The sequence below is a fragment of the Triturus cristatus genome, chromosome 11 (genome assembly GCF_964204655.1).
Source record: "Triturus cristatus chromosome 11, aTriCri1.1, whole genome shotgun sequence".
In the NCBI taxonomy this organism is placed as follows: domain Eukaryota; kingdom Metazoa; phylum Chordata; class Amphibia; order Caudata; family Salamandridae; genus Triturus; species Triturus cristatus.
Genome location: NC_140594.1, coordinates 1,140,969,477 through 1,140,987,278, shown reverse-complemented (window position 1 = coordinate 1,140,987,278; position 17,802 = coordinate 1,140,969,477). Strand labels below are relative to the sequence as shown.

The 17,802-nt window shown below is 44.7% G+C and overlaps 11 non-coding genes across 11 annotated transcripts; all 11 read left to right on the top strand.

The window, feature by feature from the left end:
• Positions 1 to 1,727: 1,727 nt before the first annotated feature.
• On the top strand, positions 1,728 to 1,799 carry TRNAG-CCC (transfer RNA glycine (anticodon CCC)). Its single transcript has one exon. It is a non-coding gene; the product is annotated as a tRNA-Gly (tRNA).
• A 1,519-nt stretch (positions 1,800 to 3,318) lies between these two features.
• Positions 3,319 to 3,390, top strand: TRNAG-CCC (transfer RNA glycine (anticodon CCC)). The gene has a single exon. It is a non-coding gene; the product is annotated as a tRNA-Gly (tRNA).
• A 1,519-nt stretch (positions 3,391 to 4,909) lies between these two features.
• On the top strand, positions 4,910 to 4,981 carry TRNAG-CCC (transfer RNA glycine (anticodon CCC)). Its single transcript has one exon. It is a non-coding gene; the product is annotated as a tRNA-Gly (tRNA).
• A 1,527-nt stretch (positions 4,982 to 6,508) lies between these two features.
• Positions 6,509 to 6,580, top strand: TRNAG-CCC (transfer RNA glycine (anticodon CCC)). The gene has a single exon. It is a non-coding gene; the product is annotated as a tRNA-Gly (tRNA).
• Positions 6,581 to 8,096: 1,516 nt separating this feature from the next.
• TRNAG-CCC (transfer RNA glycine (anticodon CCC)) lies at positions 8,097 to 8,168 on the top strand. The gene has a single exon. It is a non-coding gene; the product is annotated as a tRNA-Gly (tRNA).
• A 1,528-nt stretch (positions 8,169 to 9,696) lies between these two features.
• TRNAG-CCC (transfer RNA glycine (anticodon CCC)) lies at positions 9,697 to 9,768 on the top strand. Its single transcript has one exon. It is a non-coding gene; the product is annotated as a tRNA-Gly (tRNA).
• Positions 9,769 to 11,283: 1,515 nt separating this feature from the next.
• On the top strand, positions 11,284 to 11,355 carry TRNAG-CCC (transfer RNA glycine (anticodon CCC)). The gene has a single exon. It is a non-coding gene; the product is annotated as a tRNA-Gly (tRNA).
• A 1,527-nt stretch (positions 11,356 to 12,882) lies between these two features.
• On the top strand, positions 12,883 to 12,954 carry TRNAG-CCC (transfer RNA glycine (anticodon CCC)). The gene has a single exon. It is a non-coding gene; the product is annotated as a tRNA-Gly (tRNA).
• A 1,527-nt stretch (positions 12,955 to 14,481) lies between these two features.
• On the top strand, positions 14,482 to 14,553 carry TRNAG-CCC (transfer RNA glycine (anticodon CCC)). The gene has a single exon. It is a non-coding gene; the product is annotated as a tRNA-Gly (tRNA).
• A 1,514-nt stretch (positions 14,554 to 16,067) lies between these two features.
• Positions 16,068 to 16,139, top strand: TRNAG-CCC (transfer RNA glycine (anticodon CCC)). Its single transcript has one exon. It is a non-coding gene; the product is annotated as a tRNA-Gly (tRNA).
• A 1,527-nt stretch (positions 16,140 to 17,666) lies between these two features.
• On the top strand, positions 17,667 to 17,738 carry TRNAG-CCC (transfer RNA glycine (anticodon CCC)). The gene has a single exon. It is a non-coding gene; the product is annotated as a tRNA-Gly (tRNA).
• The last annotated feature ends 64 nt before the right edge of the window (positions 17,739 to 17,802 follow it).

The window sequence follows — 17,802 nt, the reverse complement described above, 5'->3', positions numbered from 1 at the left end:
CAGTTCCTTACCCTCTACAAGAAACTTTCTACTGCTTTTCATGTTGGTATCTAAACCAAATGCACCATTGAAACTGGTGCAAGATAGTCATTGAACTCGGGGTTGTAATCTTTAGAACCGAGAGCACCCACATCATAGGGCGTTGGTGGTATAGTGGTGAGCATAGCTGCTTCCCAAGCAGTTGCCCCGGGTTCGATTCCTGGCCAATGCAGTGCAAATTTGTATATGTTCTCCAAGCAGGATTTGTTTTAATGCAACATGTCACAAAACGGAAATATCATGAACAGATTAATCAGACGTTAAATTAAAAAAAAAATGAAATACTTAGGCAGGCATCTCGATCGCCCCATCTGCTACATTCATTGTCCTATTAGATGCTATTTTCCAAAAAGCAGAGTCACCACTCACATGTGCTGGTAATAAATATGTTGCGGGCGGTAGACAATGAAAGGGCTGAACCCCGACTAGACATTCTAACTGTAGCATCTCTATATTAAAAAGCATTTCTAGGCAATATCTAGCATGTGAATAAAAGTAGGCAAGATCCACCGATGAATCTGGCAAAAGTCCCCAACGATTTTGTGCACACTTGTTCTCTCACCTGAATGCAGCGCCACCTTGTAGCCATCGGATGTAACTGCAGCTCACAAAATGTTATATCAGAGAGCAAGTTGAGAGGACTCCAAGAGGCAGATGTCCATGGAAAGAGCCTCTCATGACAGCAGGAAGGTTGGATATTTCAAGATGGCAACATTTCCTCTCCAACGTCCTCACGTCCCGAACGCTCCCAAACGCTCAAAAGCCTCGCCCTCACCGGGTAGATCTCTGGCTCCCAGTTAAAATCAAATCCTGAGCATGCTAGCGCTAGGATCAAAGAGAGAGGAGAGGGTTAGAGAGCTGCTATGTTGGTAAAGGCCTGAAACTGCTAGTTCCCAAGAGGGTCTGCACTTTCAGTTATGACTGACTGTGAGACGAGAAGATGAAGATTTTCTGCACCCAGCATACATTGCAGCATGCTTAGGCAAATGAGGAGCGAGACCCACCAATCCCTCGCCACTTCGCTGAAAGCTCCTCCTCTGCATAAAGAGAACACTTTTACAAGGGAGCAGAGTGGCGCAGCGGAAGCGTGCTGGGCCCATAACCCAGAGGTCGATGGATCGAAACCATCCTCTGCTATAATATTTCTTGTTTTTTCTTCTGAGAACCAATCTGTCATTTCCACGCTACCAGCAAGGAAAAGCGCAGGCTTGTGCTAGCTATGTGAGAAAAGACTTCTCAACTATCTGTCTCTGCTGAAACACAACAGAGTGATCGCCAAAGGATCAACCCCATACTTTGAAAGTAAAGATACCCAATTATAAGCATAAATGACTGGTGGGACCGCCACACGTTTTTCTGGGCATGCTTTGAATGTCATTCTTGCCTTTTCGTTCTGCTCTTATCATTCTCCTGGGCATTTCATGGAAGGCACTCTCTTTCTCTTCGCTGCTTTGCTTCCAATGCTGCCTAAATATGTTCATTTCCACTATTTGTACTACTGCTTTCCATTTCTTCTCGTCTGCACAGATTTGGCCTTGGTTTCAATCCCCAGTTCCTTACCCTCTACAAGAAACTTTCTACTGCTTTTCATGTTGGTATCTAAACCAAATGCACCATTGAAACTGGTGCAAGATAGTCATTGAACTCGGGGTTGTAATCTTTAGAACCGAGAGCACCAACATCATAGGGCGTTGGTGGTATAGTGGTGAGCATAGCTGCTTCCCAAGCAGTTGACCCGGGTTCGATTCCCGGCCAATGCAGTGCAAATTTTTATATGTTCTCCAAGCAGGATTTGTTTTAATATAACATGTCACAAAACGGAAATATCATGAACAGATTAATCAGACGTTAAATTAAAAAAAAAATGAAATACTTAGGCAGGCATCTCGATCGCCCCATCTGCTACATTCATTGTCCTATTAGATGCTATTTTCCAAAAAGCAGAGTCACCACTCACATGTGCTGGTAATAAATATGTTGCGGGCGGTAGACAATGAAAGGGCTGAACCCCGACCAGACATTCTAACTCTAGCATCTCTATACTAAAAAGCATTTCTAGGCAATATCTAGCATGTGAATAAAAGTAGGCAAGATCCACCGATGAATCTGGCAAAAGTCCCCAACGATTTTGTGCACACTTGTTCTCTCACCTGAATGCAGCGCCACCTTGTAGCCATCGGATGTAACTGCAGCTCACAAAATGTTATATCAGAGAGCAAGTTGAGAGGACTCCAAGAGGCAGATGTCCATGGAAAGAGCCTCTCACGACAGCAGGAAGGTTGGATATTTCAAGATGGCAACATTTCCTGTCCAATGTCCTCACGTCCCGAACGCTCCCAAACGCCTCACACCGGGCAAGCCCTCACCGGGTAGATCTCTGGCTCCCAGTTAAAATCAAATCCTGAGCATGCTAGCGCTAGGATCAAAGAGAGAGGAGAGGGTTAGAGAGCTGCTATCTTGGTAAAGGCCTGAAACTGCTAGTTCCCAAGAGGGTCTGCACTTTCAGTTATGACTAACTGTGAGACGAGAAGATGAAGATTTTCTGCACCCAGCATACATTGCAGCATGCTTAGGCAAATGAGGAGCGAGACCCACCAATCCCTCGCCACTTCGCTGAAAGCTCCTCCTCTGCATAAAGAGAACACTTTTACAAGGGAGCAGAGTGGCACAGCGGAAGCGTGCTGGGCCCATAACCCAGAGGTCGATGGATCAAAACCATCCTCTGCTATAATATTTCTTGTTTTTTCTTCTGAGGACCAATCTGTCATTTCCACGCTACCAGCAAGGAAAAGCGCAGGCTTGTGCTAGCTATGTGAGAAAAGACTTCTCAACTATCTGTCTCTGCTGAAATACAAGAGAGTGATCGCCAAAGGATCAACCCCATACTTTGAAAGTAAAGATACCCAATTATAAGCATAAATGACTGGTGGGACCGTCACACGTTTTTCTGGGCATGCTTTGAATGTCATTCTTGCCTTTTCGTTCTGCTCTTATCATTCTCCTGGGCATTTCATGGAAGGCACTCTCTTTCTCTTCGCTGCTTTGCTTCCAATGCTGCCTAAATATGTTCATTTCCACTATTTGTACTACTGCTTTCCATTTCTTCTCTTCTGCACAGATTTGGCCTTGGTTTCAATTCCCAGTTCCTTACCCTCTACAAGAAACTTTCTACTGCTTTTCATGTTGGTATCTAAACCAAATGCACCATTGAAACTGGTGCAAGATAGTCATTGAACTCGGGGTTGTAATCTTTAGAACCGAGAGCAACCACATCATAGGGCGTTGGTGGTATAGTGGTGAGCATAGCTGCTTCCCAAGCAGTTGACCCGGGTTCGATTCCCGGCCAATGCAGTGCAAATTTTTATATGTTCTCCAAGCAGGATTTGTTTTAATGCAACATGTCACAAAACGGAAATATCATGAACAGATTAATCAGACGTTAAATTTAAAAAAAAATGAAATACTTAGGCAGGCATCTCGATCGCCCCATCTGCGACATTCATTGTCCTATTAGATGCTATTTTCCAAAAAGCAGAGTCACCACTCACATGTGCTGGTAATAAATATGTTGCGGGCGGTAGACAATGAAAGGGCTGAACCCCGACCAGACATTCTAACTCTAGCATCTCTATATTAAAAAGCATTTCTAGGCAATATCTAGCATGTGAATAAAAGTAGGCAAGATCCACCGATGAATCCGGCAAAAGTCCCCAACGATTTTGTGCACACTTGTTCTCTCACCTGAATGCAGCGCCACCTTGTAGCCATCGGATGTAACTGCAGCTCACAAAATGTTATATCAGAGAGCAAGTTGAGAGGACTCCAAGAGGCAGATGTCCATGGAAAGAGCCTCTCACGACAGCAGGAAGGTTGGATATTTCAAGATGGCAACATTTCCTGTCCAATGTCCTCACGTCCCGAACGCTCCCAAACGCCTCACACCGGGCAAGCCCTCACCGGGTAGATCTCTGGCTCCCAGTTAAAATCAAATCCTGAGCATGCTAGCGCTAGGATCAAAGAGAGAGGAGAGGGTTAGAGAGCTGCTATCTTGGTAAAGGCCTGAAACTGCTAGTTCACAAGAGGGTCTGCACTTTCAGTTATGACTAACTGTGAGACGAGAAGATGAAGATTTTCTGCACCCAGCATACATTGCAGCATGCTTAGGCAAATGAGGAGCGAGACCCACCAATCCCTCGCCACTTCGCTGAAAGCTCCTCCTCTGCATAAAGAGAACACTTTTACAAGGGAGCAGAGTGGCACAGCGGAAGCGTGCTGGGCCCATAACCCAGAGGTCGATGGATCAAAACCATCCTCTGCTATAATATTTCTTGTTTTTTCTTCTGAGGACCAATCTGTCATTTCCACGCTACCAGCAAGGAAAAGCGCAGGCTTGTGCTAGCTATGTGAGAAAAGACTTCTCAACTATCTGTCTCTGCTGAAATACAAGAGAGTGATCGCCAAAGGATCAACCCCATACTTTGAAAGTAAAGATACCCAATTATAAGCATAAATGACTGGTGGGACCGTCACACGTTTTTCTGGGCATGCTTTGAATGTCATTCTTGCCTTTTCGTTCTGCTCTTATCATTCTCCTGGGCATTTCATGGAAGGCACTCTCTTTCTCTTCGCTGCTTTGCTTCCAATGCTGCCTAAATATGTTCATTTCCACTATTTGTACTACTGCTTTCCATTTCTTCTCTTCTGCACAGATTTGGCCTTGGTTTCAATTCCCAGTTCCTTACCCTCTACAAGAAACTTTCTACTGCTTTTCATGTTGGTATCTAAACCAAATGCACCATTGAAACTGGTGCAAGATAGTCATTGAACTCGGGGTTGTAATCTTTAGAACCGAGAGCAACCACATCATAGGGCGTTGGTGGTATAGTGGTGAGCATAGCTGCTTCCCAAGCAGTTGACCCGGGTTCGATTCCCGGCCAATGCAGTGCAAATTTTTATATGTTCTCCAAGCAGGATTTGTTTTAATGCAACATGTCACAAAACGGAAATATCATGAACAGATTAATCAGACGTTAAATTTAAAAAAAAATGAAATACTTAGGCAGGCATCTCGATCGCCCCATCTGCGACATTCATTGTCCTATTAGATGCTATTTTCCAAAAAGCAGAGTCACCACTCACATGTGCTGGTAATAAATATGTTGCGGGCGGTAGACAATGAAAGGGCTGAACCCCGACCAGACATTCTAACTCTAGCATCTCTATATTAAAAAGCATTTCTAGGCAATATCTAGCATGTGAATAAAAGTAGGCAAGATCCACCGATGAATCTGGCAAAAGTCCCCAACGATTTTGTGCACACTTGTTCTCTCACCTGAATGCAGCGCCACCTTGTAGCCATCGGATGTAACTGCAGCTCACAAAATGTTATATCAGAGAGCAAGTTGAGAGGACTCCAAGAGGCAGATGTCCATGGAAAGAGCCTCTCACGACAGCAGGAAGGTTGGATATTTCAAGATGGCAACATTTCCTGTCCAATGTCCTCACGTCCCGAACGCTCCCAAACGCTCAAAAGCCTCACACCGGGCAAGCCCTCACCGGGTAGATCTCTGGCTCCCAGTTAAAATCAAATCCTGAGCATGCTAGCGCTAGGATCAAAGAGAGAGGAGAGGGTTAGAGAGCTGCTATCTTGGTAAAGGCCTGAAACTGCTAGTTCCCAAGAGGGTCTGCACTTTCAGTTATGACTGACTGTGAGACGAGAAGATGAAGATTTTCTGCACCCAGCATACATTGCAGCATGCTTAGGCAAATGAGGAGCGAGACCCACCAATCCCTCGCCACTTCGCTGAAAGCTCCTCCTCTGCATAAAGAGAACACTTTTACAAGGGAGCAGAGTGGCGCAGCGGAAGCGTGCTGGGCCCATAACCCAGAGGTCGATGGATCGAAACCATCCTCTGCTATAATATTTCTTGTTTTTTCTTCTGAGAACCAATCTGTCATTTCCACGCTACCAGCAAGGAAAAGCGCAGGCTTGTGCTAGCTATGTGAGAAAAGACTTCTCAACTATCTGTCTCTGCTGAAATACAAGAGAGTGATCGCCAAAGGATCAACCCCATACTTTGAAAGTAAAGATACCCAATTATAAGCATAAATGACTGGTGGGACCGTCACACGTTTTTCTGGGCATGCTTTGAATGTCATTCTTGCCTTTTCGTTCTGCTCTTATCATTCTCCTGGGCATTTCATGGAAGGCACTCTCTTTCTCTTTGCTGCTTTGCTTCCAATGCTGCCTAAATATGTTCATTTCCACTATTTGTACTACTGCTTTCCATTTCTTCTCTTCTGCACAGATTTGGCCTTGGTTTCAATCCCTAGTTCCTTACCCTCTACAAGAAACTTTCTACTGCTTTTCATGTTGGTATCTAAACCAAATGCACCATTGAAACTGGTGCAAGATAGTCATTGAACTCGGGGTTGTAATCTTTAGAACCGAGAGCAACCACATCATAGGGCGTTGGTGGTATAGTGGTGAGCATAGCTGCTTCCCAAGCAGTTGACCCGGGTTCGATTCCCGGCCAATGCAGTGCAAATTTTTATATGTTCTCCAAGCAGGATTTGTTTTAATGCAACATGTCACAAAACGGAAATATCATGAACAGATTAATCAGACGTTAAATAAAAAAAAAAATGAAATACTTAGGCAGGCATCTCGATTGCCCTATCTGCTACATTCATTGTCCTATTAGATGCTATTTTCCAAAAAGCAGAGTCACCACTCACATGTGCTGGTAATAAATATGTTGCGGGCGGTAGACAATGAAAGGGCTGAACCCCGACTAGACATTCTAACTGTAGCATCTCTATATTAAAAAGCATTTCTAGGCAATATCTAGCATGTGAATAAAAGTAGGCAAGATCCACCGATGAATCTGGCAAAAGTCCCCAACGATTTTGTGCACACTTGTTCTCTCACCTGAATGCAGCGCCACCTTGTAGCCATCGGATGTAACTGCAGCTCACAAAATGTTATATCAGAGAGCAAGTTGAGAGGACTGCAAGAGGCAGATGTCCATGGAAAGAGCCTCTCATGACAGCAGGAAGGTTGGATATTTCAAGATGGCAACATTTCCTCTCCAACGTCCTCACGTCCCGAACGCTCCCAAACGCTCAAAAGCCTCGCCCTCACCGGGTAGATCTCTGGCTCCCAGTTAAAATCAAATCCTGAGCATGCTAGCGCTACGATCAAAGAGAGAGGAGAGGGTTAGAGAGCTGCTATCTTGGTAAAGGCCTGAAACTGCTAGTTCCCAAGAGGGTCTGCACTTTCAGTTATGACTGACTGTGAGACTAGAAGATGAAGATTTTCTGCACCCAGCATACATTGCAGCATGCTTAGGCAAATGAGGAGCGAGACCCACCAATCCCTCGCCACTTCGCTGAAAGCTCCTCCTCTGCATAAAGAGAACACTTTTACAAGGGAGCAGAGTGGCGCAGCGGAAGCGTGCTGGGCCCATAACCCAGAGGTTGATGGATCGAAACCATCCTCTGCTATAATATTTCTTGTTTTTTCTTCTGAGGACCAATCTGTCATTTCCACGCTACCAGCAAGGAAAAGCGCAGGCTTGTGCTAGCTATGTGAGAAAAGACTTCTCAACTATCTGTCTCTGCTGAAATACAAGAGAGTGATCGCCAAAGGATCAACCCCATACTTTGAAAGTAAAGATACCCAATTATAAGCATAAATGACTGGTGGGACCGTCACACGTTTTTCTGGGCATGCTTTGAATGTCATTCTTGCCTTTTCGTTCTGCTCTTATCATTCTCCTGGGCATTTCATGGAAGGCACTCTCTTTCTCTTCGCTGCTTTGCTTCCAATGATGCCTAAATATGTTCATTTCCACTATTTGTACTACTGCTTTCCATTTCTTCTCTTCTGCACAGATTTGGCCTTGGTTTCAATTCCCAGTTCCTTACCCTCTACAAGAAACTTTCTAATGCTTTTCATGTTGGTATCTAAACCAAATGCACCATTGAAACTGGTGCAAGATAGTCATTGAACTCGGGGTTGTAATCTTTAGAACCGAGAGCACCCACATCATAGGGCGTTGGTGGTATAGTGGTGAGCATAGCTGCTTCCCAAGCAGTTGACCCGGGTTCGATTCCCGGCCAATGCAGTGCAAATTTTTATATGTTCTCCAAGCAGGATTTGTTTTAATGCAACATGTCACAAAACGGAAATATCATGAACAGATTAATCAGACGTTAAATTAAAAAAAAAAATGAAATACTTAGGCAGGCATCTCGATCGCCCCATCTGCTACATTCATTGTCCTATTAGATGCTATTTTCCAAAAAGCAGAGTCACCACTCACATGTGCTGGTAATAAATATGTTGCGGGCGGTAGACAATGAAAGGGCTGAACCCCGACCAGACATTCTAACTCTAGCATCTCTATATTAAAAAGCATTTCTAGGCAATATCTAGCATGTGAATAAAAGTAGGCAAGATCCACCGATGAATCTGGCAAAAGTCCCCAACGATTTTGTGCACACTTGTTCTCTCACCTGAATGCAGCGCCACCTTGTAGCCATCGGATGTAACTGCAGCTCACAAAATGTTATATCAGAGAGCAAGTTGAGAGGACTCCAAGAGGCAGATGTCCATGGAAAGAGCCTCTCACGACAGCAGGAAGGTTGGATATTTCAAGATGGCAACATTTCCTGTCCAATGTCCTCGCGTCCCGAACGCTCCCAAACGCTCAAAAGCCTCACACCGGGCAAGCCCTCACCGGGTAGATCTCTGGCTCCCAGTTAAAATCAAATCCTGAGCATGCTAGCGCTAGGATCAAAGAGAGAGGAGAGGGTTAGAGAGCTGCTATCTTGGTAAAGGCCTGAAACTGCTAGTTCCCAAGAGGGTCTGCACTTTCAGTTATGACTGACTGTGAGACGAGAAGATGAAGATTTTCTGCACCCAGCATACATTGCAGCATGCTTAGGCAAATGAGGAGCGAGACCCACCAATCCCTCGCCACTTCGCTGAAAGCTCCTCCTCTGCATAAAGAGAACACTTTTACAAGGGAGCAGAGTGGCGCAGCGGAAGCGTGCTGGGCCCATAACCCAGAGGTCGATGGATCGAAACCATCCGCTGCTATAATATTTCTTGTTTTTTCTTCTGAGAACCAATCTGTCATTTCCACGCTACCAGCAAGGAAAAGCGCAGGCTTGTGCTAGCTATGTGAGAAAAGACTTCTCAACTATCTGTCTCTGCTGAAATACAAGAGAGTGATCGCCAAAGGATCAACCCCATACTTTGAAAGTAAAGATACCCAATTATAAGCATAAATGACTGGTGGGACCATCACACGTTTTTCTGGGCATGCTTTGAATGTCATTCTTGCCTTTTCGTTCTGCTCTTATCATTCTCCTGGGCATTTCATGGAAGGCACTCTCTTTCTCTTCGCTGCTTTGCTTCCAATGCTGCCTAAATATGTTCATTTCCACTATTTGTACTACTGCTTTCCATTTCTTCTCTTCTGCACAGATTTGGCCTTGGTTTCAATCCCCAGTTCCTTACCCTCTACAAGAAACTTTCTACTGCTTTTCATGTTGGTATCTAAACCAAATGCACCATTGAAACTGGTGCAAGATAGTCATTGAACTCGGGGTTGTAATCTTTAGAACCGAGAGCAACCACATCATAGGGCGTTGGTGGTATAGTGGTGAGCATAGCTGCTTCCCAAGCAGTTGACCCGGGTTCGATTCCCGGCCAATGCAGTGCAAATTTTTATATGTTCTCCAAGCAGGATTTGTTTTAATGCAACATGTCACAAAACGGAAATATCATGAACAGATTAATCAGACGTTAAATTAAAAAAAAAATGAAATACTTAGGCAGGCATCTCGATCGCCCCATCTGCTACATTCATTGTCCTATTAGATGCTATTTTCCAAAAAGCAGAGTCACCACTTACATGTGCTGGTAATAAATATGTTGCGGGCGGTAGACAATGAAAGGGCTGAACCCCGACTAGACATTCTAACTGTAGCATCTCTATATTAAAAAGCATTTCTAGGCAATATCTAGCATGTGAATAAAAGTAGGCAAGATCCACCGATGAATCTGGCAAAAGTCCCCAACGATTTTGTGCACACTTGTTCTCTCACCTGAATGCAGCGCCACCTTGTAGCCATCGGATGTAACTGCAGCTCACAAAATGTTATATCAGAGAGCAAGTTGAGAGGACTCCAAGAGGCAGATGTCCATGGAAAGAGCCTCTCATGACAGCAGGAAGGTTGGATATTTCAAGATGGCAACATTTCCTCTCCAACGTCCTCACGTCCCGAACGCTCCCAAACGCTCAAAAGCCTCGCCCTCACCGGGTAGATCTCTGGCTCCCAGTTAAAATCAAATCCTGAGCATGCTAGCGCTACGATCAAAGAGAGAGGAGAGGGTTAGAGAGCTGCTATCTTGGTAAAGGCCTGAAACTGCTAGTTCCCAAGAGGGTCTGCACTTTCAGTTATGACTGACTGTGAGACTAGAAGATGAAGATTTTCTGCACCCAGCATACATTGCAGCATGCTTAGGCAAATGAGGAGCGAGACCCACCAATCCCTCGCCACTTCGCTGAAAGCTCCTCCTCTGCATAAAGAGAACACTTTTACAAGGGAGCAGAGTGGCGCAGCGGAAGCGTGCTGGGCCCATAACCCAGAGGTCGATGGATCGAAACCATCCTCTGCTATAATATTTCTTGTTTTTTCTTCTGAGGACCAATCTGTCATTTCCACGCTACCAGCAAGGAAAAGCGCAGGCTTGTGCTAGCTATGTGAGAAAAGACTTCTCAATTATCTGTCTCTGCTGAAATACAAGAGAGTGATCGCCAAAGGATCAACCCCATACTTTGAAAGTAAAGATACCCAATTATAAGCATAAATGACTGGTTGCACCGTCACACGTTTTTCTGGGCATGCTTTGAATGTCATTCTTGCTTTTCGTTCTGCTCTTATCATTCTCCTGGGCATTTCATGGAAGGCACTCTCTTTCTCTTCGCTGCTTTGCTTCCAATGCTGCCTAAATATGTTCATTTCCACTATTTGTACTACTGCTTTCCATTTCTTCTCTTCTGCACAGATTTGGCCTTGGTTTCAATCCCCAGTTCCTTACCCTCTACAAGAAACTTTCTACTGCTTTTCATGTTGGTATCTAAACCAAATGCACCATTGAAACTGGTGCAAGATAGTCATTGAACTCGGGGTTGTAATCTTTAGAACCGAGAGCACCCACATCATAGGGCGTTGGTGGTATAGTGGTGAGCATAGCTGCTTCCCAAGCAGTTGACCCGGGTTCGATTCCCGGCCAATGCAGTGCAAATTTTTATATGTTCTCCAAGCAGGATTTGTTTTAATGCAACATGTCACAAAACGGAAATATCATGAACAGATTAATCAGACGTTAAATTAAAAAAAAAATGAAATACTTAGGCAGGCATCTCGATCGCCCCATCTGCGACATTCATTGTCCTATTAGATGCTATTTTCCAAAAAGCAGAGTCACCACTCACATGTGCTGGTAATAAATATGTTGCGGGCGGTAGACAATGAAAGGGCTGAACCCCGACCAGACATTCTAACTCTAGCATCTCTATATTAAAAAGCATTTCTAGGCAATATCTAGCATGTGAATAAAAGTAGGCAAGATCCACCGATGAATCTGGCAAAAGTCCCCAACGATTTTGTGCACACTTGTTCTCTCACCTGAATGCAGCGCCACCTTGTAGCCATCGGATGTAACTGCAGCTCACAAAATGTTATATCAGAGAGCAAGTTGAGAGGACTCCAAGAGGCAGATGTCCATGGAAAGAGCCTCTCACGACAGCAGGAAGGTTGGATATTTCAAGATGGCAACATTTCCTGTCCAATGTCCTCACGTCCCGAACGCTCCCAAACGCTCAAAAGCCTCACACCGGGCAAGCCCTCACCGGGTAGATCTCTGGCTCCCAGTTAAAATCAAATCCTGAGCATGCTAGCGCTAGGATCAAAGAGAGAGGAGAGGGTTAGAGAGCTGCTATCTTGGTAAAGGCCTGAAACTGCTAGTTCCCAAGAGGGTCTGCACTTTCAGTTATGACTGACTGTGAGACGAGAAGATGAAGATTTTCTGCACCCAGCATACATTGCAGCATGCTTAGGCAAATGAGGAGCGAGACCCACCAATCCCTCGCCACTTCGCTGAAAGCTCCTCCTCTGCATAAAGAGAACACTTTTACAAGGGAGCAGAGTGGCGCAGCGGAAGCGTGCTGGGCCCATAACCCAGAGGTCGATGGATCGAAACCATCCGCTGCTATAATATTTCTTGTTTTTTCTTCTGAGAACCAATCTGTCATTTCCACGCTACCAGCAAGGAAAAGCGCAGGCTTGTGCTAGCTATGTGAGAAAAGACTTCTCAACTATCTGTCTCTGCTGAAATACAAGAGAGTGATCGCCAAAGGATCAACCCCATACTTTGAAAGTAAAGATACCCAATTATAAGCATAAATGACTGGTGGGACCATCACACGTTTTTCTGGGCATGCTTTGAATGTCATTCTTGCCTTTTCGTTCTGCTCTTATCATTCTCCTGGGCATTTCATGGAAGGCACTCTCTTTCTCTTCGCTGCTTTGCTTCCAATGCTGCCTAAATATGTTCATTTCCACTATTTGTACTACTGCTTTCCATTTCTTCTCTTCTGCACAGATTTGGCCTTGGTTTCAATCCCCAGTTCCTTACCCTCTACAAGAAACTTTCTACTGCTTTTCATGTTGGTATCTAAACCAAATGCACCATTGAAACTGGTGCAAGATAGTCATTGAACTCGGGGTTGTAATCTTTAGAACCGAGAGCAACCACATCATAGGGCGTTGGTGGTATAGTGGTGAGCATAGCTGCTTCCCAAGCAGTTGACCCGGGTTCGATTCCCGGCCAATGCAGTGCAAATTTTTATATGTTCTCCAAGCAGGATTTGTTTTAATGCAACATGTCACAAAACGGAAATATCATGAACAGATTAATCAGACGTTAAATTAAAAAAAAAATGAAATACTTAGGCAGGCATCTCGATCGCCCCATCTGCTACATTCATTGTCCTATTAGATGCTATTTTCCAAAAAGCAGAGTCACCACTTACATGTGCTGGTAATAAATATGTTGCGGGCGGTAGACAATGAAAGGGCTGAACCCCGACTAGACATTCTAACTGTAGCATCTCTATATTAAAAAGCATTTCTAGGCAATATCTAGCATGTGAATAAAAGTAGGCAAGATCCACCGATGAATCTGGCAAAAGTCCCCAACGATTTTGTGCACACTTGTTCTCTCACCTGAATGCAGCGCCACCTTGTAGCCATCGGATGTAACTGCAGCTCACAAAATGTTATATCAGAGAGCAAGTTGAGAGGACTCCAAGAGGCAGATGTCCATGGAAAGAGCCTCTCACGACAGCAGGAAGGTTGGATATTTCAAGATGGCAACATTTGCTGTCCAATGTCCTCACGTCCCGAACGCTCCCAAACGCTCAAAAGCCTCACACCGGGCAAGCCCTCACCGGGTAGATCTCTGGCTCCCAGTTAAAATCAAATCCTGAGCATGCTAGCGCTAGGATCAAAGAGAGAGGAGAGGGTTAGAGAGCTGCTATCTTGGTAAAGGCCTGAAACTGCTAGTTCCCAAGAGGGTCTGCACTTTCAGTTATGACTAACTGTGAGACGAGAAGATGAAGATTTTCTGCACCCAGCATACATTGCAGCATGCTTAGGCAAATGAGGAGCGAGACCCACCAATCCCTTGCCACTTCGCTGAAAGCTCCTCCTCTGCATAAAGAGAACACTTTTACAAGGGAGCAGAGTGGCGCAGCGGAAGCGTGCTGGGCCCATAACCCAGAGGTCGATGGATCGAAACCATCCTCTGCTATAATATTTCTTGTTTTTTCTTCTGAGAACCAATCTGTCATTTCCACGCTACCAGCAAGGAAAAGCGAAGGCTTGTGCTAGCTATGTGAGAAAAGACTTCTCAACTATCTGTCTCTGCTGAAATACAAGAGAGTGATCGCCAAAGGATCAACCCCATACTTTGAAAGTAAAGATACCCAATTATAAGCATAAATGACTGGTGGGACCATCACACGTTTTTCTGGGCATGCTTTGAATGTCATTCTTGCCTTTTCGTTCTGCTCTTATCATTCTCCTGGGCATTTCATGGAAGGCACTCTCTTTCTCTTCGCTGCTTTGCTTCCAATGATGCCTAAATATGTTCATTTCCACTATTTGTACTACTGCTTTCCATTTCTTCTCTTCTGCACAGATTTGGCCTTGGTTTCAATCCCCAGTTCCTTACCCTCTACAAGAAACTTTCTACTGCTTTTCATGTTGGTATCTAAACCAAATGCACCATTGAAACTGGTGCAAGATAGTCATTGAACTCGGGGTTGTAATCTTTAGAACCGAGAGCAACCACATCATAGGGCGTTGGTGGTATAGTGGTGAGCATAGCTGCTTCCCAAGCAGTTGACCCGGGTTCGATTCCCGGCCAATGCAGTGCAAATTTTTATATGTTCTCCAAGCAGGATTTGTTTTAATGCAACATGTCACAAAACGGAAATATCATGAACAGATTAATCAGACGTTAAATTAAAAAAAAAATGAAATACTTAGGCAGGCATCTCGATCGCCCCATCTGCTACATTCATTGTCCTATTAGATGCTATTTTCCAAAAAGCAGAGTCACCACTTACATGTGCTGGTAATAAATATGTTGCGGGCGGTAGACAATGAAAGGGCTGAACCCCGACTAGACATTCTAACTGTAGCATCTCTATATTAAAAAGCATTTCTAGGCAATATCTAGCATGTGAATAAAAGTAGGCAAGATCCACCGATGAATCTGGCAAAAGTCCCCAACGATTTTGTGCACACTTGTTCTCTCACCTGAATGCAGCGCCACCTTGTAGCCATCGGATGTAACTGCAGCTCACAAAATGTTATATCAGAGAGCAAGTTGAGAGGACTCCAAGAGGCAGATGTCCATGGAAGAGCCTCTCATGACAGCAGGAAGGTTGGATATTTCAAGATGGCAACATTTCCTCTCCAACGTCCTCACGTCCCGAACGCTCCCAAACGCTCAAAAGCCTCGCCCTCACCGGGTAGATCTCTGGCTCCCAGTTAAAATCAAATCCTGAGCATGCTAGCGCTACGATCAAAGAGAGAGGAGAGGGTTAGAGAGCTGCTATCTTGGTAAAGGCCTGAAACTGCTAGTTCCCAAGAGGGTCTGCACTTTCAGTTATGACTGACTGTGAGACTAGAAGATGAAGATTTTCTGCACCCAGCATACATTGCAGCATGCTTAGGCAAATGAGGAGCGAGACCCACCAATCCCTCGCCACTTCGCTGAAAGCTCCTCCTCTGCATAAAGAGAACACTTTTACAAGGGAGCAGAGTGGCGCAGCGGAAGCGTGCTGGGCCCATAACCCAGAGGTCGATGGATCGAAACCATCCTCTGCTATAATATTTCTTGTTTTTTCTTCTGAGGACCAATCTGTCATTTCCACGCTACCAGCAAGGAAAAGCGCAGGCTTGTGCTAGCTATGTGAGAAAAGACTTCTCAATTATCTGTCTCTGCTGAAATACAAGAGAGTGATCGCCAAAGGATCAACCCCATACTTTGAAAGTAAAGATACCCAATTATAAGCATAAATGACTGGTTGCACCGTCACACGTTTTTCTGGGCATGCTTTGAATGTCATTCTTGCTTTTCGTTCTGCTCTTATCATTCTCCTGGGCATTTCATGGAAGGCACTCTCTTTCTCTTCGCTGCTTTGCTTCCAATGCTGCCTAAATATGTTCATTTCCACTATTTGTACTACTGCTTTCCATTTCTTCTCTTCTGCACAGATTTGGCCTTGGTTTCAATCCCCAGTTCCTTACCCTCTACAAGAAACTTTCTACTGCTTTTCATGTTGGTATCTAAACCAAATGCACCATTGAAACTGGTGCAAGATAGTCATTGAACTCGGGGTTGTAATCTTTAGAACCGAGAGCACCCACATCATAGGGCGTTGGTGGTATAGTGGTGAGCATAGCTGCTTCCCAAGCAGTTGACCCGGGTTCGATTCCCGGCCAATGCAGTGCAAATTTTTATATGTTCTCCAAGCAGGATTTGTTTTAATGCAACATGTCACAAAACGGAAATATCATGAACAGATTAATCAGACGTTAAATTAAAAAAAAAATGAAATACTTAGGCAGGCATCTCGATCGCCCCATCTGCGACATTCATTGTCCTATTAGATGCTATTTTCCAAAAAGCAGAGTCACCACTCACATGTGCTGGTAATAAATATGTTGCGGGCGGTAGACAATGAAAGGGCTGAACCCCGACCAGACATTCTAACTCTAGCATCTCTATATTAAAAAGCATTTCTAGGCAATATCTAGCATGTGAATAAAAGTAGGCAAGATCCACCGATGAATCTGGCAAAAGTCCCCAACGATTTTGTGCACACTTGTTCTCTCACCTGAATGCAGCGCCACCTTGTAGCCATCGGATGTAACTGCAGCTCACAAAATGTTATATCAGAGAGCAAGTTGAGAGGACTCCAAGAGGCAGATGTCCATGGAAAGAGCCTCTCACGACAGCAGGAAGGTTGGATATTTCAAGATGGCAACATTTCCTGTCCAATGTCCTCACGTCCCGAACGCTCCCAAACGCTCAAAAGCCTCACACCGGGCAAGCCCTCACCGGGTAGATCTCTGGCTCCCAGTTAAAATCAAATCCTGAGCATGCTAGCGCTAGGATCAAAGAGAGAGGAGAGGGTTAGAGAGCTGCTATCTTGGTAAAGGCCTGAAACTGCTAGTTCCCAAGAGGGTCTGCACTTTCAGTTATGACTGACTGTGAGACGAGAAGATGAAGATTTTCTGCACCCAGCATACATTGCAGCATGCTTAGGCAAATGAGGAGCGAGACCCACCAATCCCTCGCCACTTCGCTGAAAGCTCCTCCTCTGCATAAAGAGAACACTTTTACAAGGGAGCAGAGTGGCGCAGCGGAAGCGTGCTGGGCCCATAACCCAGAGGTCGATGGATCGAAACCATCCGCTGCTATAATATTTCTTGTTTTTTCTTCTGAGAACCAATCTGTCATTTCCACGCTACCAGCAAGGAAAAGCGCAGGCTTGTGCTAGCTATGTGAGAAAAGACTTCTCAACTATCTGTCTCTGCTGAAATACAAGAGAGTGATCGCCAAAGGATCAACCCCATACTTTGAAAGTAAAGATACCCAATTATAAGCATAAATGACTGGTGGGACCATCACACGTTTTTCTGGGCATGCTTTGAATGTCATTCTTGCCTTTTCGTTCTGCTCTTATCATTCTCCTGGGCATTTCATGGAAGGCACTCTCTTTCTCTTCGCTGCTTTGCTTCCAATGCTGCCTAAATATGTTCATTTCCACTATTTGTACTACTGCTTTCCATTTCTTCTCTTCTGCACAGATTTGGCCTTGGTTTCAATCCCCAGTTCCTTACCCTCTACAAGAAACTTTCTACTGCTTTTCATGTTGGTATCTAAACCAAATGCACCATTGAAACTGGTGCAAGATAGTCATTGAACTCGGGGTTGTAATCTTTAGAACCGAGAGCAACCACATCATAGGGCGTTGGTGGTATAGTGGTGAGCATAGCTGCTTCCCAAGCAGTTGACCCGGGTTCGATTCCCGGCCAATGCAGTGCAAATTTTTATATGTTCTCCAAGCAGGATTTGTTTTAATGCAACATGTCACAAAACGGAAA